The 23,552-nt window shown below is 45.1% G+C and overlaps 1 long non-coding RNA gene across 1 annotated transcript in view; it reads left to right on the forward strand.

The window, feature by feature from the left end:
• The first annotated feature begins 1,833 nt into the window (after positions 1-1,833).
• LOC134339457 (uncharacterized) overlaps positions 1,834-23,552 on the forward strand; it is a 73,747-nt gene continuing 52,028 nt past the window's right edge. The window contains exon 1 of the long non-coding RNA XR_010016404.1: positions 1,834-2,017. This is a non-coding gene — a long non-coding RNA (uncharacterized LOC134339457). The remainder of the gene's footprint in view (positions 2,018-23,552) is intronic.

Here is a 23,552-nt window from a genome sequence, read left to right on the forward strand (position 1 = left end):
GGGCCCTTCAGGCCATCTACTCCATGCTGTGTCATTTAAACTACCTACTCCCATCGGCCTGCACTGGGACCGTAGCGCTCCAAACCCCAACCATCCATGTACCTATCCAAACTTCTCTCCCCCTCCTCTTTCTCCTGTGGCCCACTCTCCTCTCCTTTCAGATTTTCTTCTCCAGCCCTTGACCTTTCCCATCCATCTGGCTTCACCCATCACCTTCTAGCTAGCCTCCTTCCCCTCCCCCCCCCCCACCATTTAATTCAGGCATCTCCCCCTTTCCCTCTCAGTCCTGAAGAAGTATCTTGGACCAAAATATCGACTGTTTATTCTTTTCCATAGATGCTGCCTAGCCTGCTGAGTTCCTCCAGCATGTTGTGTGTGTTGCTTTGGATATCCAGACTTTGTCATGTTTAAGTCCCAACCTTTTCGATCTTTCCTTATAACTCAGGTCCCCCAGACCCAGCAACATCCTTGCAAATTTTCTCTGTGTTTTAGTCCTACAAGTTTAGAACACAGCTGAATAATTACCACTTGCTCATGGCAGCTTCAAGAGGTGAAAAAAGTGAAAATTGGTCAAAGCAATTTAAAAGAAAAATGCTGCATATCTGGTAAACTCCATCATTGTCCAACAAAAATAAACATGATTGCAGAAGTGAATCTGCTGTTGAGTAATGCTGTAATTCCCCATTGACATAAAGTTATCTAGAGTTAGCTAAAAAGTTCATTTTTATTGAAGACCACGAGAACTGAGAATGTAGGCATTTCCACTAACTGACTCGCACTTTAACAGTTTCTTGCTCACTCAGTAGGTGTTGCAACTTATTTTATAGTCCAAACATTGAAGCCCAATGCAGCTTGAGAATCAGTAATTGTAACTATCCAATAAAAAAGAATGTTCATCCTTTGCCTAATCATTGAATAAATCTACACATTTCCCATGGACAGCGTATTTAGTTGCCAAGGTAATAGGAGTCATTGTACTCAGTGGCCACTTTATTGGGTACATTTGCTCATTTATCCAAACATCTAATCAGCCAATCATGTGGCAGTAACTCAATGCATAAAAGCATACTGACATGGTCAAGAGGTTCAGACCAAACATCAGAACGGGCAAGAAATGTGATCCAAGTGACTTTGACTGTGGAGTGATGGTTGGTGCCAGATGGGGTGGTTCGAGTATCTCGGAAACTGCTGATCTGCTGGGATTTCCACGCGCAACCATCTCTAGAGTTTGCAGGGAATGGTGCGAAAAACAAACAGATACTGTTTCCAGTGAGCAGCAGCTCTGCAGATGAAAATACCTTGTTAATGAGAGAGGTCAGACTGGTTCAAGCTGACAGAAAGGTGACAGTAACTCAAATAACAGCGCATTACAAAAGTGGTGTGTATCAACATGTTGAACCTTGAAGTGGATGGGCTACAGCAGCAACATACACTCAGTGGCCACTTTATTAGGTACAGCAGGTACCTACTAATGTGGCCATTGAGTGCACAATGAGACAGACTGGGGGAAAGAAGTGATGAGACAGGTCAGTAGATGGAACACAGTCACATTCTGCAGAATTGTCTCAATTAGAAAGAGGAGTTCCCTGAGGAAACCACAGCTTGTAGTTTACAGAGGAGGTTGAGAATATTTTTAAACTGAAAAGTAGGGCAGAGTTGGTGCCACAGGAATCAGGAATCAGGTTTAATATCACGGCATATGTCATGAAATTTGTTAGCTTTGCAGCAGCAGTAACACATAATACATAATAATAGAGAGAGAGAGAAAAAAACTTTTAATGAGAGAGGTCAGTGGAGGGTGGCCAGACTGGTTCAAGCTGACAGGAAGGCGACAGTAACTCAAATAACCAGGCGTTACAACAGCGTGTGTGGAACAGCATCTCTGAACGCTCAACACTCTGAACCTTGAAGTGGATGGGCTACGGCTGCAAAAGACCACGAACATACACTCAGCGGCCATTTTATCAGGTTCCTCCTGTACATGATAAAGTGGCCATGGGTGTGTTTTACTGCCCAGGTAGGACGAATCGTTTTATTTATTAACTTAGAGGCGCAGAGTTAAACAAACATTTCCGGCCCTTCGAGGACGGACCACCCAGCAATTGCCTGATTTAATCACGGGACAATTTACAATGACCAGTTAACCTGCGAATCGGTATGTCTTTGGCCCATGGTAGGAAACTGGTGCACCCAGAGGAAACTCGCGCAGTCACATACAAACTCCTGACAAGCGGTGGTGGGAATTGGACCCGGTTCGCCTGTACTGTAAAGTGATGTGCTAACCACTACATCACCATGTCTCTGAATAGGGAAAGTCCACACAGAAATTTTCCAGATTGTGAATGGATCATATGGTGGATGAGTATGCAAATTTTAGGAAAGCAGCCAAATTATAAAAATTCCACTAATTCTACTTAACTTATTATATCCTGCAATCTTCCTATGAACAGTAGTTTATACAAAATGTACTGAGAATCTTGGTATTTAGCCAGGACTTCTGAGCAAGGGGAACAGCTGGAAAACAGCTTTCACATTCCACACGGATTACATTCTGTTTAACTTCCCCTCACAGTAACTTAAATTTTATTTAAAAGAACAAAAATCTGGACATGATGCATGTTCCCTACTTGTAATAAAGCTCAGGACGACTGTGTATCGTTCAGCCCAGATACCAGAAGGAGCATTTACACTGAGAGCGTACCTTAATTGTAAGATCAATTTTGAATACTTGAATATTTTTTGATGCATCATTTCAAGTGTTCTGAAACCCAGGTATCAGAAACTGTAAGCACAAAGAGACTTGGGAGTCCTCATGCGGGATTCACTGAAGGTGAATTTGCAGGTTGGGCTGGCAGCATTTATTTCAAGAGGACTAGAATATAAAAGCAAGCACGTAATGTTAGGGCTTTGTAAGGCACTGGTGAGGCATCATTGGGAGTTTTGTGAGCAAGTCTGGGTCCCCTATCTAAATGATGTGCTGACATTGGAGAGGGTTCAGAAGAGCTTCTCAAAAAACGATTCCAGGATTGAAAGGTTCGTCATATCGGGAGCATTTGATGGCTCTGGGCTTGTAGTTCCTAGATTTCTGAAGAATAAGGGGTGATCTCGTAGAAACTTTTCAAATGTTGACACGCCGTGAGAGGGTAGATTTGGAGAGGATGTTTCCTATGATGTTAGAGTCTAAGACCAGAAGACAGCATCAGAATCTAGGGATGTCCATTTAAAACGGAGAGGAGGAGGACTTTGTTTGGCCAGAGAGTGATGATTCTGTGGAATTCTTTGCCACAGGCAGATGTGGAGGCCAAGTCTTTATGTACATTTAGGGCAGAGGTTGATAGGTTCTTGATTAGTCAGGGCAAGAAGGGATACGGGGAGGAGGCAGGAGACTGGGGCTGAGAGGGAAATGGATCAGCCATGATGAAATGGTGGAGCAGACTCGATGGGCCAAATGGCCTAATTTTGCTCCTATATCTTACAGTCTTGTGGTTTTTATCACAAAGTTGTGGTGGATGACTCTTTGGATATACAATCACCTCAAGTATTCTTTGGCAGAATTGCAATGACAGCACCACTTGGCACATAAAAACCCTGTGCTAAGTGGCAAAGTAGCTGTGCTCCAAGTCACTGAAAGCATGAGGAAGCAGCTCTACCCGCAGCGCCACTGTCGTTTATGAATGAATGCGTCAAAAGTGTTCCACAGCACTTTAGTATTTCTTCTCATACTCAGACAAGCATGCTTGTTTCATTGATTAGCTCTGCTTTTCTATTCTATTTCTCCATGATAGAAATCCGGCTGACCGGAAGTGCACTGAGAGCGGTAAGCGTAAAGGAGTTGGGGGCTTGCTGTTCTGGTGGTGCAATCCGGGTCATATTACGATCGAGGAACGTGTTTGTAGCCCGGATATTGAACTTGTTGCTGTTGGACTCCGGCCATATTCCACCGAGATACAACCCTGGGCGTCACGGGAGGTTATTCCTGCCTGTGGCCATTGAACTTTGCAGCTCCTCCCGTGGAGGGTCAGACACCCTGAGCCAATAGGCTGGTCCTGGACTTATTTCCATCTAGCATAGTTTGCATATTGTTGTTTGATTGTTTGTGGTTTTTGTACTGCTATATTTATGCTCTATTCTTGGTTGGTGCAGCTGTAACGAAACCCACTTTCCCTCAGGATCAATAAAGTATATCTATTTATCTAAATTGCTCCCCGTTCAAGAATGCAACATCTTCCACAAGTTAAATAATGGAAGACACACGCAGATGCTGGAGGAACACAGCAGGTCAGGCAGCATCTCTGAAAATGAATAAGCAGTCGAAGTCGCAGACCGGGACCCTTCCTCAGGACTGAGAAGGAACAGGGAAGTTGCCAGAATGAAAAGGTGAGGGGAAGGGGAGGAGGCTAGTTGGAAGGTGATAAGTGAAGCCAGGTGGGTGGGAAAGGTCAAGGGTTGATTGGAGTACTGCACAGACGTAACAGGAGCATTCCAGTGCAGGTCTGGCGAAAAGCTTTAAAAAACCTAGTCTCGAGAAAAAGAGAGCTGTCGCCTGGTGGAGCGGTCATCATGGGAGGGGTCATCATCGGAGTAGTCTTGAGGCAGAGTAGTAAGACTTGGCTCAACAAGGCCTCAGTGAGAACGGGTGGAGGCAAGATAAGTTCATTCCTTATTTCTTATTCAACTCCAGAGAGAGTAGATGGTATGTCTACAGAGCCAGTATTCTGTTCTGGGTGTCAGATGTGGGGATTCCAGGAGCCTCCCAGCCTCCCCAGTGGCCACATCTGCACCAGATGCATTGAGATGCAGCTCCTTAAAGACTGTGTTAGGGAACTGGAGCTGCAGCTCGATGATCTTCGGCTTGTTAGGGAAAGCGAGGCAGTGATTGGCAGGAACTACAGGGAAGTAGTCACCCCAAGGCTGCAGGAGACAGAAATATGGGTCAGGAGAGGGAAGGGAAAATGTCGGGTAGCAGAGAGCACCCCTGTGGCCATCCCCCTTAACAATAAGTATTCTATTTTGAGTAATGTTGGGGGTGGCGGAGGGCAACAGTGGCCATGGCTCAGAAGGGTGGGGAACTGAGGAGAATGGCAGCAGCAATAGGGACACTGTAGTCGGGGGACAGATAGGCGATTCTGTGGATGTGAAAAGGAAACACAGATGGCAGTTTGCCTCCCAGGTGCCAGGGTCTGGGACGTTTCTGACCTGTCCACAATATCCTGAAAAGGGAGGGTGAGCAGCCAGAAGTCATGGTACATATTGGTACCAGTGACATAGGAAGAAAAAGGCAGGAGGTCCTGAAAACAGAATACCGGGAGTAAGGAAGGAAGCTGAGAAGCAGGACCTCAAAGGTAGGCATCTCGGGATTGCTGCCTGTGCCACACGACAGTGAGGATAGGAATAGAATGAGGTGGCAGATAAATGTGTGGCTGAAGAATTGGAGCGGGAGCAGGGATTCAGATTTCCGGATAATTGGGACCTCTTCTGGGGCAAGTAGGACCTGCACAAAAGGGCCGGGTTACACCTGAATCTGAGGGGGACCAATAATCTTGCGGCAGATTTACTAGAGCTGTTGGGAGTGGTTTAAGACAAAATGGAAGGGGGATGGGAACCAGTATGATAGAGCTGAGGATGAGCCAGCAGGTTTACAAATAGATGGCGGGTGTAACATGATTGTAAGGAATGGCAAATCAATGATTGGGTATAAATACAGACAGAGCAAAGAGTTAAATTGTACCACAGAGGCAAAATTTAAAAGGACGAAGAATGCAGGATTGAGCATGCTGTATTTAAATGTGCATAGCATTTAAGGTGTACGAACTTGTGGCATAACTAGAGATTGGTCATTATGAGGTTGTGGGCATCATTGAGTTCATAGCTGACAGAAGGCCATAATTGGGAGATTAACATCAAAGGATATGCTTTGTATCGAAAGAACAGGCAGGAAGGCATAGGCAGTGGTGTGACTCTGTGGCCGAGAGATGGAATTACAGTACATCTTTAGAAAGAGAGTGTGGGCACATGGCCAAGTGGTTAAGGCATTGGACTAATGACCTGAAGGTCATGAGTTCGAGCCCCAGCCGAGGCAATGTGCTGTGTCCTTGAGCAAGGCACTTAATCACACATTGCTCTGTGACGACACTGGTGCCAAGCTGTATGGGTCCTAATGCCCTTCCCTTGGACAACATCGGTGTCGTGGAGAGGGGAGACTTGCAGCACGGGCAACTGCTGGTCTTCCATACAACCTTGCCCAGGACTGCGCCCTGGAGAGTGAAGACTTTCCAGGTGCAGATCCATGGTCTCGCAAGACTAACGGATGCCTTTACTTTAGGAAGAGATGACATAGAGTTAGAGAATGTTGGATTTTTGTGGGTGGAGTTAAAAAACTGCAAGGGTGAAAAAAAACATTATGGAAATCATATTGGCCTCCAAGTGGTAGCCAAGATGTGGAGGTGAGATTGCAAAGGGAGCCGGAAAAGGCATGTAAAAAGGGTAATGACACAATTGTAATAGGGGACCTCAATATGCAAGGGGATTGGGAAAATCAGGTTGGTGTCAGATCACAAGAGAGGGAATTGTTGACTGCCTATGAGATAGCTATTTAGAGTAGCTCATGCTTGAGCCTGCTAGGGGAAAGGCTATCTTAGATTGTGTAATAACACAGATCTTATTATGGAGCTTAATGTAAAGGAACCCTTAGGAGACAGTAATCATAATATGATTGAATTCGTACTGCAATTTGAGAGGGAGAAGCATGTCACATGTCTCAGTATCACAATGGAATAAAGGGAATTACAGAGGCATGAGAGAGGAGCTTTCCTAGGTGGATTGGAGGAGGATATTGGTGAGGATGATGGCAGAGCAGAGATGGCTGAAGTTTCAGGGAATAGTTCACAAGACACAAGATAGATAGCTCCCACAGAGGAAGAAGTTCTCAAATGGCAGGGGTAGGCAACTGTGGCTGACAAAGGAAGTTAAGGGCTGCATAAAACCTAAGGAAAGGGCATGTAAGGTAGCAAAAGTGAGTGGGATGTTAGATGATTGGGAAGCTTTTAAAATCCAACAAAATGCAACTAAAAAAGCTATAAGAAGATATGAAATATGAGGACAGACTAGCCAATAATATAAAATAGGATAGCAAAAGTTTGTTCAATTATATAAAGAGTAAAAAGGTGAGAGTTGATATTGGACCATTGGAAAATGATGCTGGTGAGATAGTAATGGGGTGGGGGGGAACGACAAAGAAATGGCAGATGAACTTAATAGGTATTTTGCATCTGTCTTTACAGTGGAAGGCACTAGCAGTGTACCAAAGGTCCGTGTGTCACGGTGGGGTGCTGGGAATGGACCCAAATGCGAGACACGGACATTGAAGTACAAGGAACAGGACTGGACTGGAGTGGGGATGTGACAGGATTCAGGCAAGGAACAGGGACAAGAACGCAGAGTAAGGCTAGGGAAAGTGGGACCAAGACTAGGAACCATGGACTAGGAGACAAAGCTTGGACTCCGAGCCCGAGACTGGACAAGGACCCAGAACCTGGGTCTTGCCTCGGCTCAGACCCCAGAACCGGGCAAGGACATGACATGGCTTCAGGACAGGACGTGGCTGGGGTCTAGAGGCCTGAGCTTGGCTTGAGGTTGGGGTCTTGGGTCTTGAGCCTGGCTGCGGGATCCTCGGGGCTTGGACTCTTGGAGCTTGGTTGAGGGATCTTCAACTTGAAATGCGGAGGCTGATAACTCGGAGGCTGGAGCTGAGAGACCAACTGGGAACTGAACATTAACATAGAGCCGGGACTTGTCCTTCAAAAAGCCGGGACTCATCGTTAACATGACACCAACATGAGACAGGACAGTACATAGACATAGAGCCGGGACTTATACTTAGACAAGCCGGGACTCAACTTCTCCATGCCAAGGTGGGACAGGACCATCTGTCGGGTAACGGCAGAATGGCCAGACTTACCCAACAGAGGCAAGGACAAGACAAGACAGATCCCCCCACAGGGCAATGGCAAAACGGCCTAGCTTACCCCAGAGAGGCGAGGACAAGAAGAGACAAACACCAAAGAACGCCAGACAGTTCCATCTCTGCTCCGGGGAAGCTCCGAGTCTCAGTTCGGCCAGCAATCTCAGCTGGCTACAGAAACAGCCAGATCCCTACCCAGCTTGGGGTGGCTGGCAGCCACTCAGCTGGCCCGGGAAACAGCTGAATCCATACCACAAAGACCACGCCAACGAGTGGCAACAAGGGTCCATGAGGCAGTGGTCCTCCAACCAGGCCTAGAGATCACAACTGGTTTCACTAGTCTTCCATCAGCAGGTTGCTCCAAGGGGGACTGACAAGACAAACCAGCTGCCCACACTTCCTCTTCTTCTTCTTTTTTGTCTTATGGCGGTTGGCAACTAGTTTTCAGTGCATTACCGCCACCTGCTAGATTTCTTGTGCTCCAACCAAATATGTCCTGGAGTTCTCTCCTTTAGACAATCTAGTTCAGTCTGCAGTTCTCTATTAGCATCACTCTGTAATTGCAATTCCTCGTGACTGCTTAATGCGCTCATTAGATAATGCCACAAACTGCTATTCTTCCCTAGTGTTGTCACATGTTTTCGTGTAGTTGCATTACCTCAATTGCATTGATTTCATCTACATCACTTGTAAGACTAAAATCGTCTTGTTAAAGAATAGTAATTATCGCACGTTATACTTTTAAAATTGCTGTTTTTCCAAGTCTATCTGCTTTTTCAGGTTTTCCTTTTCTTGGATCGTATCCTGCAGTTGCTTACTGAGACCTCAGAGTTCTTCTTCATTTGCTTTCATGTTTTCATTTTATAACCTGAATGTAGATAATTCACTTTGCAACAAATTCCTTTTCCTTTTGTATCCTTCTAATAATATCCTCCATTTTCCAATCTCTTTCCAACTCACCATTGTTCTTGTCGGGTACTTCTATTTGTTGTTGGAGCTCTGCACATTTACCCTGCGCTTCAACCATAAAATCCCAGGATTTTCCTTAAGTTCTGAAACATTTCTTAAATTCTTGACCATTTGCAATAAATATACTCCCATTAAGATTCCATCTCCCCCACCTGTGGACTGTTGGATCCTCCATTCAGCGTTTCTTTGACTTCTTCCCACCTAATCCCTTTAATACCAAGATACTTTTCTGCAGACTTGACAATAATTTTAATTTTCTCAGTTCTTTTGCTTGTTTGCGCTGAACAATTAATTGCATCCACCATAAAAAGCACGAAATCCTTTCTACTCATTAATAGTGTATCCTTATTTTTCATATTACAGCTCTCACAATTCACCAGTTTATTATTCCCTATATTTGTTTGCTTGACAGCCTTTTTTCATCAAATTCTTTCACTGCCTCTGCATAGCTGATTCCTTGAGTTATATTTACATACTGTATCTCAGCCGCTTTCTTGCTATAAACACACTCTCGATAAGCTGTGCTGTTTTACTCACCACAATTGCAGCATTTCAACCTAGCTTCCACGTCATATTTCCCATATTCATGTTCTCCAGTGCATCTCCCACATCTTTGTTTTCCTCTGCAGACCGCTGCAATGTGCCCGACTTTCTGACATTTATAGCATCTTAAAGGCGGTGGTATATATATTCTAACCGCATAACACATATACCCTAAGAAAACGTTAGTCGGCAATCTCTCTTCATCAAAGTTAATCATTACTGATAAACCATCACACTTTTTCCCGTTTCTTGTAACTTTCAAACGTTTGGCCTCAATAATTTTTGCTCCTTTTATGTTCTGTGTAATCTCATCCATAGTAACTTTTGTTGGTATCCCCGAAATAACTCGTCTAGTCCACTTTCTATTGTTGCGTATTGAGCATTGTACTTCTTTGCCATCTATTTTACACAATCTTATCACTTTGCCTTGCTGGGAACTATACCGGCAAATCACTAATAGCGATCCATTTCATAAAATCTTTGCTCCTTTAATCTCGCCTAAAACTTTGTTGAGCATCTTCCTCAAACAAATCGGGTTCCAATCACCAAAAGATGCCCCGTCTTCTCTTAGTTTTATAATTGCTTTAATTTCATCTTCTTTCCATTGTTTTGCTGTCCTGTTTTGATCATCCACTGATTCCTCAGAGTCTGATATCCCGTACCTCGCTTTCTTTTCTTCCTCTTTCCATTCCGTTCCCCTTTCCCACCGACCTCCATCTCTAGTTCACTTCCACTCTCGCCAAGAACTTCCTTCAACGGCTTGGCTCTTTCCTTGATGTTCTCTCTCTCCACCATTTTCCAGTCACAACTCAACTCCTCTCTCAGCCTATCTTCCCACTCACAACCAGCCCTGCTTGGATACTGAATTCAGCAGCCCACACTCAATCCCAAGGCTAATTATATTGCAAGCCCAAAGATGGGAATCAGGTGCCTATGATTAATTCAAACAAGGGACAGCTGGAAGACCCAGAGTCCTGAGTCCACGGACCGGACCATGACACCATGAGTGTCAGGAAGCAGGAGTGAGTGCCATTGCTATTACAAAGGAAAAAGTGCTAGGCAAACTAAAAGGTCTTAAGGTGGATAAGTCACCTGGGCCAGATGGACTACATCCCAGAGTCCTGAGAGGTTGCTGAAGAGATAAAGTTTAAAGTTAAATTGGATAGATATATGGACAGGAAAGGTATGGAGGATTATGGGCTAGTGCAGGTCAGTGGGAATAGGATAGGGTAAGAGTTCGGCACGGACTAGAAGGGCCGAGATGGCCTGTTTCCATGCTGTAATTATTATATGGTTATATATATGGTTATATAACGGATGCATTGGTCATGATCTTTCAAGAATCACTTGATTCTGGCATCGTCCCGGAGGACTGGAAGATCACAAATGTCACTCCACTCTTTAAGAAGGGAGGAAGACAAAAAGAACGGAGATTATAGGCCAGTTAGCCTAACCTCAGTGGTCGGGGAAGTGTTGGAGTCTGTTATTAACAATGAAGTTTCGAAGTACTTGGTGACTACTGATAAAATAAGTCAAAGTCAGCATGGTTTCTATAAAGGGAAATCTCGCCTGACAAATCTGTTAGATTTCTTCGAGGAAGTATCAAGCAGAGGAGAGGAAGTGGATGTCAGTTACTTGGATTTTCAGAAGGCATTTGATGAGATGTCACACATGAGGCTGCTGAACAAGATAAAATCTTATGGCGTTGCAGGAAAGATACTGGTATGGATAATGGAATGGCTGACAGGCAGGAGTCAGCGAGTGGGAATAAAACGTGACTTTTCTAGTTGGCTGACGGTGACTAGGGTGTTCCTCAGGGTTCAATATTTGGACAGCTACTTTTCATATTCTTCGTCATTGACTTAGATAATAGAATTGATGGCTTTGTGGCAAAGTTTGCAAATGGCATGAAGATAGGTGGAAGGGTAGGTAGTGCTGAGGAAGCAATGCGATTGCGGCAGAACTTCGACAAATTGGAAGAATGGGCAAAAAAGTGGCAGATGGAACACAGGGTTGGGAAATGTATGATAATGCATTTTTGTAAACGTAACAAAAGTACAGACTATTATCTAAATGGGGAGAAAATTCAAACACCAGAGATGCAGAGGGACTTAGGAGTCCTCATGCCAGAAGGTTAATTTACAGGTTGAGTCTGTGGTAAAGAAGGCAAATGCAAAGTTGGCATTTATTTCAAGGAGAATAGAATATAAAAGCAAGGAGATAATGCTGAGCCTTTATAAGACACTAGTCAGTCCGCACTTGGAGTATTGTCAACAGTTTTGGGCCCCACATCTCATAAAGGATGTATTGTCATTGGAGAGAGTCCAGAGGAGGTTCACGAGGATGATTCCAGGAATGAAGGGGTTAACATATGAGGTGCATTTGGCAGCTTTGTTCCTGTACTCACTGGAGTTTAGAAGAGTGCGGTGGTGGGGGGATGTCATTGAAACCTACCGAATGTTGAAAGGACTATATAGGGTGGATGTGGAGAGGATGTTTCCTATGGTGGGGGCATCCAGACTCAAAATGGAGGGGCGACCCTATAGAACAGAAGTAAGGAGGATTTTTTTCAGCCAGAGAATGGAGAATCTGTGGAATGCTCTGCCACAGACTGTGGTGAGGCCAAGTCCATGGGTATATTTAAGGCAGAAGTTGATCATCTCCTGATCGGTCAGGGCATCAAAGGATATGGCGAGACGGCAGGTATATGAGATTGAGTGGGATCCGGGATCAGCCATGATGGAATGGCAGAGCAGACTCGATGGGCTGAATGGCCTAATTCTGCACCAATGTCTTATGGTCATATGGCTGGAGAAGAAGGAATCTGATAGGAGAGGAGAGTGGACAATAGGAGAAAGGGAAGGGGGAGGGGACCCAGGGGGAAAGTAATAGGCAGGTGAGAAGAAGTAAAAGGTCAGAGTGGGGAATAGAGGAAGGGTGGGGAGAAATTCTCTTCACCAGAAGGAGGAATCAATGTTCATTGGAAGTTATCCAGACCAGGGGTCCCCAACAGTTTTTGCACTGCAGACCGGTTTAATATTGAAAATATTCTTGCGGACCGGCCAACAGGGAGGTGGGGGGTGTTCAAGTAGGGTTGCCAACTTTCTCACTCCCAAATAAGGGACAAAAGTAGCAGCCAAATACGGGACACTTGTGTTTACCCCGAGAAAGACTACCATGACCATGAAGCCTTGCGCAGACACCTGTGTGAGCATACGTGTACGTGCCGATTTTTTTCTACAAATCGGTTTTGACTTAATCTTCCCGATTCTGATAAGTGAAACTACACTGTACATACATTATTTCTAACTTATATGGGCTATGTATTTATCATATTATTCCTGCTTTTACTATATGTTAGTGTTATTTTAGGTTTTATGCGTTATTTGGTATGGTAGGTTATTTTTTTGGGTCTGGGAGCACTCAAAAAATTTTCCCGTATAAATTAATGGTAATTGCTTCTTCGCTTTACGCCATTTTGGCACGAACGGTTTCACAGGAACGCTCTACCTTAGCGGGGGAAATACTGGACAAGGGCAGTCCCGTATGGGACAAACCAACTTAGCCCAATATACAGGATGTCCCGGCTAATACGGGACAGTTGGCAACCCTATGTTCAAGTTCAGCAGTGCGTGACAGGGAATGAGGAAAGGTGCAGCTGACTCATATCGTTTCATATCGCCAAATCATATCATTTCCTCGCGGCCTGATAGCACATGCTTTGCGGCCCGGTACCGGTCCACAGCCCGGTGGTTGGGGACCACTGATCCAGACGGAATATAAGGTGTTGCTACTCCACCCTATGGGTGGCTTCATCTTTATCAAGAGGAAGCCATGGACCAACACGTCGGAATGGGAATGGGAATCGGTATTGAAATATTTGGCCACTGGGAAGTCCGTCTTGTGGCAGATGGAGTGAAGGTGCTTGACTAATCAGTACCCCAATTTACGACAAACCTCACCAATGTAGAGGGGGCCACATTGGGAGCACTGGACACAACAGACAACCCCAGCAGATTCGCAGTTGAAGTTTTGCCTCACCTGGAAGGACTGTTGGGGCCCCTGACTGGAGATGAGGGAAGAGGTGTATGGGCAGGTGTAGCATTTCGGCTTTTGCAGGGATAAGTGTCTGAAGGGAGCAAAGCTTTCTGTGCTTGGGAGTTGCAGGTTTTCAAACCTAACAGATCTGCATTCTTTTCTCCTGTGGGTAACTCACAACCCAATAAAATTGCCACTGGATAATCAAAAGCTTCTGTCAATATAAGAGAAGCCAATCCAGATTGAGCCTTATCGCCCATTAACTCTAAATCACTAATTAGGGGAGTGAATTCTCTTCGTAATCCCCATAAATCTATTCCCTACCCTTCTCTCTCTCCACTCTCCTTCACCAGAACATAAGACCATAAGACATAGGAGCAGAATTAGGCCATTTAGCTCATCGAGTTTCCTCCGACATTTAATCATGGCTGATCCTTTCTCCCCCTCCCCAGCTCCACTCCCTGGCCTTCTCCCCCGTAGCCTTTGATGCCGTGTCTAATCAAGAACATATCAAGCTCTGCCTTAAATACCCCCAACAACCTGGCCTCCACAAGCTGCCTGTGGTAACAAATTCCACAAATTCACCACTCTCTGGCTCAAGAAATTTCTTCACATCTGTTTTAAGTAGAAGCCCCTCTATCCTGAGGCTGTGCCCTCTTGTCCTAGACTACCCCACCATGGGAAATATCCTTTCCACATCTACTCTAGGCCTTTCAACATTCAGGAGGTTTCAATGCGAACCCTCCTCATTGTGCTACATTCCAGCAAGTACAGGCCAAGAACCATCAAACAGTCCTCATAAGATAACCCTTTCATTCCCAGAATCATCTTTGTGAACCTCCTCTGAACCCTCTCCAATGCCATCTTTTCTTAAGTAAAGATCCCAAAACTGTTCACAATACTCAAGGTGAGGCCTCACCAGTGTCTTATAAAGCCTCAGCATAACATCTCAGCTGTTGTATTCTAGACCTCTTGAAATGAAGGCTAACATTGCATTTGCCTTCCTCACCACCAACTCTACCTGCAAGTTAACCTTTAGGGTGTTCTGCTCAAGGACTGCCAAGTCACTCTGCATCTCAAATTTTTGGATTATCTCCCCATTTAGAAAATAGTCTGCACATTTATTTCTTCTACCAAAATGCATGACCATGCACTTTCCAACATTGTATTTCATTTGCCACTCTCTTGCCCATTCTCCTAATCTGTCTAAGTCCATCTGCAGCTTTCCTGTTTCCTCAACACTACCTTCCCCTCCACCAATCTTCATATCATCTGCAAACTTGGCAACAAATCCATCTATTCCATCATCTAAATCATTGATATACAGCATAAAAAGTGGTCCCAACACCGACCCCTGCAGAACACCACTAGACACTGGCAACCAACCAGAAACGAATCCTTTTATTCTGCCTCTTACCAATTAGCCAATGCTCTAACTGTGCCAGTAACTTTCCCGTAATACCATGGGCTCTTAATTTGGTAAGCAGCCTCATGAGTGGCACCTCATGTTCGATGCGATCATGTTTGCTGATGTGTGCTGGGGCAGCAGGCTGAGGGTAGCAGACACCAGAAGAATCAACAAACTCATTCGTAAGGCCAGTGATGTTGTGGGGATGGAACTGGACTCTCTCACGGTGGTGTCTGAAAAGAGGATGCTGTCCAAGTTGCATGCCATCTTGGACAATGTCTCCCATCCACTACATAATGTACTGGGTGGGCACAGGAGTACATTCAGCCAGAGACTCATTCCACCGAGATGCAACACTGAGCGTCATAGGAAGTCATTCCTGCCTGTGGCCATCAAACTTTACAACTCCTCCCTTGGAGGGTTTCCCCCGGGATCAATAAAGTATGACTATTACTATGACTATGACTATGTTCCTGGGTGTCAAATGCCTTCTGAAGGTCCAAATATACAACATCTACTACATCCCCCTTATCTATCCTACTTGTAATCTCCTCAAAGAATTCCAGCAGGTTCGTCAGGCAAGATTTTCCCTTAACATCTTCAACCAAACATCATCTCACATGACCTGCAGAAAGTTGTTTAGAAGTGGGAAGTGAGCAGTAATCACACTACTGGTAGCTACAAGAATCATTGCGGAACCAGAAGGCCACCGTTGTTATTCTTACTGAGTACAATACTGTATATTCTGCTTTTCTTTTTAAAACAATGCCTCGCACAGCCCCCACCATTCTGTGATATGTAAAATGACCTTACATGGAAGAAATCGTAATCTTGATAGGCTGGTGACCCAGATGGAAATAATCAGCCATAATTTTGACCCTTTTCTCTAAACAGTGATGTCTGTTGGAATGCACTAACTTACTCGCACATGTCAATTTCGAATAAGATTGGACTCAGCTGTCGTTTCCTTTTGACTCGGCTTAGACTATTGAACAATATTTAATTTGAACTCTTCTCTGCCAGTAACTAAGTATGTTTTCCTGCTGTCCTCTTAGTGCACTGCAATGATAACCTTCAATACTAGCTATTTTCCTCGTTCTTCCTACAGTAATTCCCAAAAATAGTATCGTCGTAGTATTGTTTTATTTCCTCTTCTCCCTAGCTAAATTATAATGACAGTAAATGTTTAGCATTCACAAAAGGAGCCCTCTCCCCCCTGCCCTTTAATAGATAAGTGAATGTCCACATATCAGTGGCCACCTTATCTGGTACTTCCTGGATTTAATCACTGTTTATTATGTATTTAGAATCACTGACCTTTGTTTCTAAATTCCTTCTTGCACTTTCACCCATCCTTGTCCTTGTAATTTCCTCCATTCCTGCTGTCTTCCATACACAGAAAGAGCCCTCCAGCACCCCCACCCCCAATATGTAAGACAATAAGACAATAAGACAAAGGAGCAGAAGTCAGCCAATCGGCCCATCGAGTCTGCTCCGCCATTTTATCATGAGCTGATCCATTCTCCCGTTTAGTCCCACTCCCCCGCCTTCTCACCATAACCTTTGATGCCCTGGCTACTCAGATACCTATCAATCTCTGCCTTAAATACACCCAATATCTTGGCCTCCACTGCTGCCCGTGGCAACAAATTCCATAGATTCACCACCCTCTGACTAAAAAAATTTCTTCGCATTTCTGTTCTGAATGGGCGCCCTTCAATCCTTAAGTCATGCCCTCTCGTACTAGACTCCCCCATCATGGGAAACAACTTTGCCACATCCACTCTGTCCATGACTTTCAACATTCGAAATGTTTCTATGAGGTCTCCCCTCATTCTTCTAAACTCCAAGGAATACAGTCCAAGAGCGGACAAACGTTCCTCATATGTTAACCCTCTCATTCCCGGAATCATTCTAGTGAATCTTCTCTGTACCCTCTCCAATGTCAGTACATCCTTTCTTAAATAAGGAGACCAAAACTGCCCACAGTACTCCAAGTGAGGTCTCACCAGCGCCTTATAGAGCCTCAACATCACATCCCTGCTCCTATACTCTATTCCTCTAGAAATGAATGCCAACATTGCATTCGCCTTCTTCACTACCGACTCAACCTGGAGGTTAACTTTAAGGGTATCCTGCACGAGGACTCCCAAGTCCCGTTGCAGCTCTGAACTTTGAATTCTTTCCCCATTTAAATAATAGTCTGCCCGTTTATTTTTTCTGCCAAAGTGCATAACTATACACTTTCCAGCATTGTACTTCATTTGCCACTTCTCTGCCCATTCTTCCAATCTATCCAAGTCTCTCTGCAGACTCTCCATTTCCTCAGCACTACCGGCCCCTCCACCTATCTTCGTATCGGCAGCAAACTTAGCCACAAAGCCATCTATTCCATAATCCAAATCATTGATGTACAATGTAAAAAGAAGCGGCCCCAACACAGACCCCTGTGGAACACCACTGGTAACTGGCAGCCAACCAGAATAGGATCCCTTTATTCCCACTCTCTGTTTCCTGCCAATCAGCCAATGCTCCATCCACGTATGTAACTTTCCCGTAATTCCATGGGCTCTTATCTTGTTAAGTAGCCTTATGTGTGGCACCTTGTCAAAGGCCTTCTGAAAATCCAAATATACAACATCCACTGCATCTCCCTTGTCTACCCTACTGGTAATTTCCTCAAAAAATTGTAATAGGTTTGTCAGGCAGGATTTTCCTTTAAGGAATCCATGCTGAGTTCTGCCTATCTTGTTATATGCCTCCAGGTACTCTGTAACCTCATCCTTGACAATCGACTCCAACAACTTCCCAACCACCGATGTCAAGCTAACAGGTCTATAATTTCCTTTTTGCTTCCTTGCCCCCTTCTTAAATAGCGGAGTGACATTTGCAATCTTCCAGTCCTCCGGAACCATGCCAGAATCTATCGACTTTTGAAAGATCATCGCTAATGCCTCCGCAATCTCCACAGCTACTTCCTTCAGAACATGCGGGTGCATTCCATCTGGTCCAGGAGATTTATCTACCTTTAGACTATTCAGCTTCCTGAGTACTTTCTCTGTCGTAATTGTGACTGCGCACACTTCTCTTCCCTGCCACCCTTGAGTGTCCGGTATGTTGCTGATGTCTTCCTCAGTGAAGACTGATGCAAAATACTCGTTCAGTTCCTCTGCCATCTCCTTATCTCCCATTACAATTTCTCCAGCATCATTTTCTATCGGTCCTATATCTACTCTCACCTGTCTTTTACTCTTTATATACTTGAAAAAGCTTTTAGTATCCTCTTTGATATTATTTGCTAGCTTCCTTTCATAGTTAATCTTTTCCCTCTTAATGACCTTCTTGATTTCCTTTTGTAAGGTTTTAAAAACTTCCCAATCCTCTGTCTTCCCACTAATTTTTACTTCCTTGTATGCCCTCTCCTTTGCTTTAACTTTGGCTTTGACTTCTCTTGTCAACCACGGTTGCATCCTTTTTCCACTCAAAAATTTCTTCTTCTTTGGAATATACCTGTCTTGCACCTTCCTCATTTCTCGCATAAACTCTGCTGTCTTTCCCGCCAGTGTCCCTTTCCAGTCAACTTTGGCCAGTTCCTCTCTCATGCCACTGTAATTTCCTTTACTCCACTGAAATACCAACACATCAGATTTCGGCTTCTCTTTTTCAAAGTTCACAGTGAACTCAATCATGTTATGATCACTGTCTCCTAAGGGTTCCTTCACCTCAATCTCTCTAATCACCTCCGGTTCATTACACAATACCCAATCCAGTACAGCCGATCCCCTAGTGGGCTCAACAGCCAGCTGTTCTAAAAAGCCATCTCGCAGACATTCTACAAATTCTCTCTCTTGAGATCCAGTGCCGACCTGATTTTCCCAATCCACTTGCATGTTAAAATCCCCCACAATTATCATAACACTGCCCTTCTGACAAGCCTTTTCTATTTCCAGTTTTAATTTGTAGTCCACATCCCTGCAGCTGTTTGGAGGCCTATAAATAACTGCCATCAGTGTCCTTTTACCCCTGCTATTTCTTAGCTCAACCCATAAAGATTCTGCACCTTCCGATCCTATATCACCTCTCTCTAATGATTTAATATCATTTCTTACCAATAAAACCACGCCTCCCCCTCTGCCTACCTTCCTATCCTTCCGATACACCGTGTATCCTTGGACGTTCAGCTCCCAGAGACATGCATCCTTTAGCCAGGTGTCAGTGATGGCCACAATATCATACCTGCCAATCTGTAGCTGTACGACAAGATCATCCATCTTATTCCTTATGCTGCGTGCATTTAAGTATAACACCTTAAGACCAGTATTTGGTACTTTCGCTTTGATTTCACTGCAACGTTATTGCACTGCAACTCATCCCAATGGCTACAAATTTGCCCCATCACCTGCCTGTCTTTCCTGACATCTTTACTGCTCACTATCTTAGATTTATTTCTGTTTTCCCCTTCCTCCGCTCTGTTATTCTGGTTCCCATCCCCCTGCCAAATTAGTTTAAACCCTCCCTAACAGCTCTATTAAACTTTCCCGCCAGGATATTGGTCCCCTTTGGGTTCAGGTGTAACCTATCCTTTATGAACAGGTCATACTTCCCCCAGAAGAGATCCCAATTATCCAAGAATCTGAAGCTCTGCCCCCTGCACCAGTCTCTCAGCCACACATTCATCTGCCTGATCTGACTATTCTTGCCCTCGCTAGCACGTGGCACAGGTAGCAATCCCAAGATTACTACCCTGGAGGTCCTGCTTCTCAGCTTCCTTCCTAACTCTCGGAAATCTCTCTTCAGGACCTCCTCCTTTGTCCTATCTATGTCATTGGTACCAACATGTACCAAGACAACTGGCTGCTCACCCTCCCCCTTTAGAATATTCAGGACCCGTTCCGAGACATCCCATACCCTGGCACCTGGGAGGCAACACACCATGCGGGTATCTCTATCAGGCTCACAGAATCTCCTGTCCGTTCCCCTGACTATGGAATCCCCTACGACTACCACATTTCTCTTCTCCCTCCTTCTCTCCTGTACAACAGCGCCAGGCTCAGTGCCAGAGACCCGGTCACCGTGGGCGTCCTCTGTCAGGTCATCCCCCTCAACAGCATCCAGAACAAGATATTTGTTGCTGAGGGGGACAGCCACAGGGGTGCTCTCCACTATCCAGGCATTTCCCTTCCCTCTCTTCACAGTGACCCAGTTTTCTGACTCCTGTAGCCTAGGGATGACTACCTCCCTGTAGCTCCTGTCTATCACCTCTTCACTTTCCCTGATAAGCAGTAGGTCATCAAGCTGCAGCTCCAGATCCCTAACACGGTCTCTGAGGAGCTGCAACTCGGTGCACCTGGCGCAGATGTGGCCATCAGGGAGGCTGGAGGTCTCCCAGGATTCCCACATCTGACACCCTGAACAAAGCACTAACCCTGCAGGCATGCTATCTAATTCTACACGAATGAAACAGGAAAAATAAGTCTACTCACCCACTTACCTCGCCAACAGACGAACTTTTTAAACCATTAGTTCGTACCGTTAGCTGTGAGAGCCCTGCTGTTCCTGTCTGTCCAGGCTGATTCGCGAAGGCAGGGGGAAGAGTTGGTGCTTCGCTCTCCCCTCTTCCCGTTTATCGCCGAAGCCCGTTGAAGCCAAAGCCCTACACTCTGCTACCACTCACTCCGCTGCCCGCTGTATAGGGTGGTCTCCTTTTTAAACTCTCCGCGCGGTCCTGTTGACATCACACGCCTGCGCAGTCTCGCCCTTCTTGCACTCAAAGAAGTTTCTAAAAAAACTGCCTTCCTTCAGAATTCAGCTCCCACAACGCTCTGTAGTCCCGATCCAAAAGAGAGCCGTGGATCTGTGGATGACTACTCCCAATGGCCACCTTATTTGGTATCTCCTATATGTTCGTGGTCTTTTGCTGCTTGAACACATCTGCTTCAAGGTCCGATGTGCTGTGCATTCAGAGATGCTCTTCTGTACATTACTGTTGCAACACATGGTTATTTGAACACAAAATAATCTGCAGATGCTGGGGACACAGCAACACTCACAACACACTGGAGGAACTCAGCAGGTCAGGCAGCATCCGTGAAAATGATCAGTCAATGTTTCGGGCCGGAACCCTTCGTGACTGATCATTTCCACGGGTGCTGCCCGACCTGCTGAGTTCCTCCAGCGTGTTGTGAGTGTTACGCGGTTATCTGAGTTGCTGTTGCCTTCCTGTCAGCTTGAGCCAGTCTGACCATTCTCCGCTGACCCCGCTCATCAAGAGAGGCTTGCGGTCGCTCCCGACGGACAAAATGAGCTCCAGCAGTCGCTCTCCGCGATGCTGCCGGAGGGTGGCTTTTGAAGTTCTAAGATATGTGATTATTGGTGTGGACTGTCGTTTACCTTGGTCTTCTTCCGCTTTCTGTGTTTTCTTTCTTGTTGCTGATAGGCGGGTGGGTGAACGTTACTCTTTTGTGCAAGGGAGGGGTTGGGGATTTCAGGTCTGATGTTCTGATTGGTGTTTTTCCATGTGAGCGCTCTGTTAGATTTTTGTGGGTGAAAGAGGTTGGCGATTTGATGTTATTGTCATTTCGGATCTCCCCCTTCCCCCTCCTACTTCCAAATCTCTCACTAGCTCTTCCTTCAGTTAGTCCTGACGAAGGGTCTCGGCCCGAAACGTCGACTGTACCTCTTCCTGGAGATGCTGCCTGGCCTGCTGCGTTCACCAGCAACTTTGATGTGTGTTGCTTGAATTTCCAGCACCTGCAGAGTTCCTCGTGTTTGTGCTATTGTCGCTGTTTTGTTTTTGCATGGGGGAGCTTGGGGTTTATAGTTTGATGTTTTAGCCGTCATGTCCAGGTGGCTTTGTGTGAAGAAGGGGTTGGAGGATTTGGGGTCTGCAAGTTCTGTTTCTTTTTCTTTTTCATGTGGGGGGGTTGATGTTTTTTCTTTCAACAACTTCCATGGTTTTCTATATTTCATGGATATCTGGGGAAGATGAATCTCCGAGTTGTATTCTGCATACATAATAAAAATGAACCTTTGAACATTTAGCAAGGTGTTTTTGCCTACAGAACTGCCACTCAATGGATTTTATTTTGTTCGTCACACCATTCTTTCTAAACTCTAGAGACTGTTTTGTGTGAAAATCCCAGGAGATCAGTGATTTCTGTGATATTGGGGTGGGAAGAGGGTAATGAAGTAGACAGTCGCCCATTGTCATGCTCAATGTGGAACAGGGTAGCAGGGACAAATGGTCAACTTCTGCTCTTGTTTTCTATGTATTTAAAATCCCCAAGCTTTGCTTCTAAATTTCGCCACCCGTCCTTGTCCTTGCAATCGCCTCCAGGCCTGCTGTCTTCCAGGATCTTTTGTGCTTCCCCAATCTTCTTGCTCATTCCTCAGTCTAGTCCTTCGCCCATAGGCAGCCATACCTTCAGTGATGAGGTCCTAAATTCAGGAGACACTGGGGAGTGCAGATGCTGGAATCAGAGCCATAAACAATCTGCCAGAGAGACTTTGAGTTCCTCCTGCAGATCATTTGCTGACAAAGCTCTGAAGTTGCCTCCCAAAACTTCTTCATTTTTCTACTTCTCTATCTCTCTCCTCTATCATATTTTGTTATAACATAGAATATGACAATTCTGTCAATTAGTCTCTGCAGACTCCCTGAGGAATCCTATCAATCCCATTCCCCACTTATTTCCAAGTAACCAGTTCTCCCTTCTAAGCGCGTTAAACCACCCCCTCCCCTTGATTTTTCCCATCTACGCTAAAGGCAAGTGATAGAAGTTAACTAGTAAACCAGCTACCATATCTTTGGGACATGGGAGGAAACAGGAGCATTCAGGGTAAGTCATGCAGTCACAGAGAGAACATGCAAACTTCACACATACAACAAGGGAGAGCAAGTTCAGGTTTACTGTGAAGTTCAAGTTTATTATCATAGATATGCACACAGAGAATAAAGATGCCATGAAAAATAGCTTGTTGCAGCAGCAACGTTTGTTACAGACATGACAAACACAAGTTCAATGGTTTAATTTAATATCAGAGAATATACTGTATACAGTATACAACCTGAAATTCTTACTCTTCACAGAGAAATCCACGAAACATAAAAAATAAACAATGAATGACAGAAACATGAAATCCCAGCACCACCCATCACAACTGCAATAGCAAAGCCCAGAGACCCTGATCTAGATTCCATCAGAAAACTACAGTCCCTAACTCAACACTTCGCTATGTCAGACAGGCTCTCTCTCACTAGTGAGGGAGAGAGAGAGAGAGAGAGAGAGGTCGCTCCTGCAACAAATGAGAGCAGGAGGCCAGCAGCTCACTGTTCCGATGTTACAATCTTCCACATCGCTTCTCCAAGATCCCCGACTCGAGGACCGATAGCAGACATCCCACCTCTCCTGGAAGCTCTGGGAGTCTCCCACATATTAATAGTGGCTCCCTGATGCCCGCAAATTATATACAATATCACGGAAATCAATTTTTTTGAGAGTGAGCAAGAGAAAGCAAGAGAGAACGCGAGAGAGAGCGCGCGCGCAAGAGAGAAAGCGAGAGCGTGCGAGCGAGAGCGAAAGCAAGTTAGAGCGCGCGAGCGAGAGAGAAAGCAAGTTAGAGCGCGCGAGCGAG

The sequence above is a fragment of the Mobula hypostoma genome, chromosome 29 (assembly GCF_963921235.1).
Source record: "Mobula hypostoma chromosome 29, sMobHyp1.1, whole genome shotgun sequence".
NCBI classification, from domain to species: Eukaryota; Metazoa; Chordata; class Chondrichthyes; order Myliobatiformes; family Myliobatidae; genus Mobula; species Mobula hypostoma.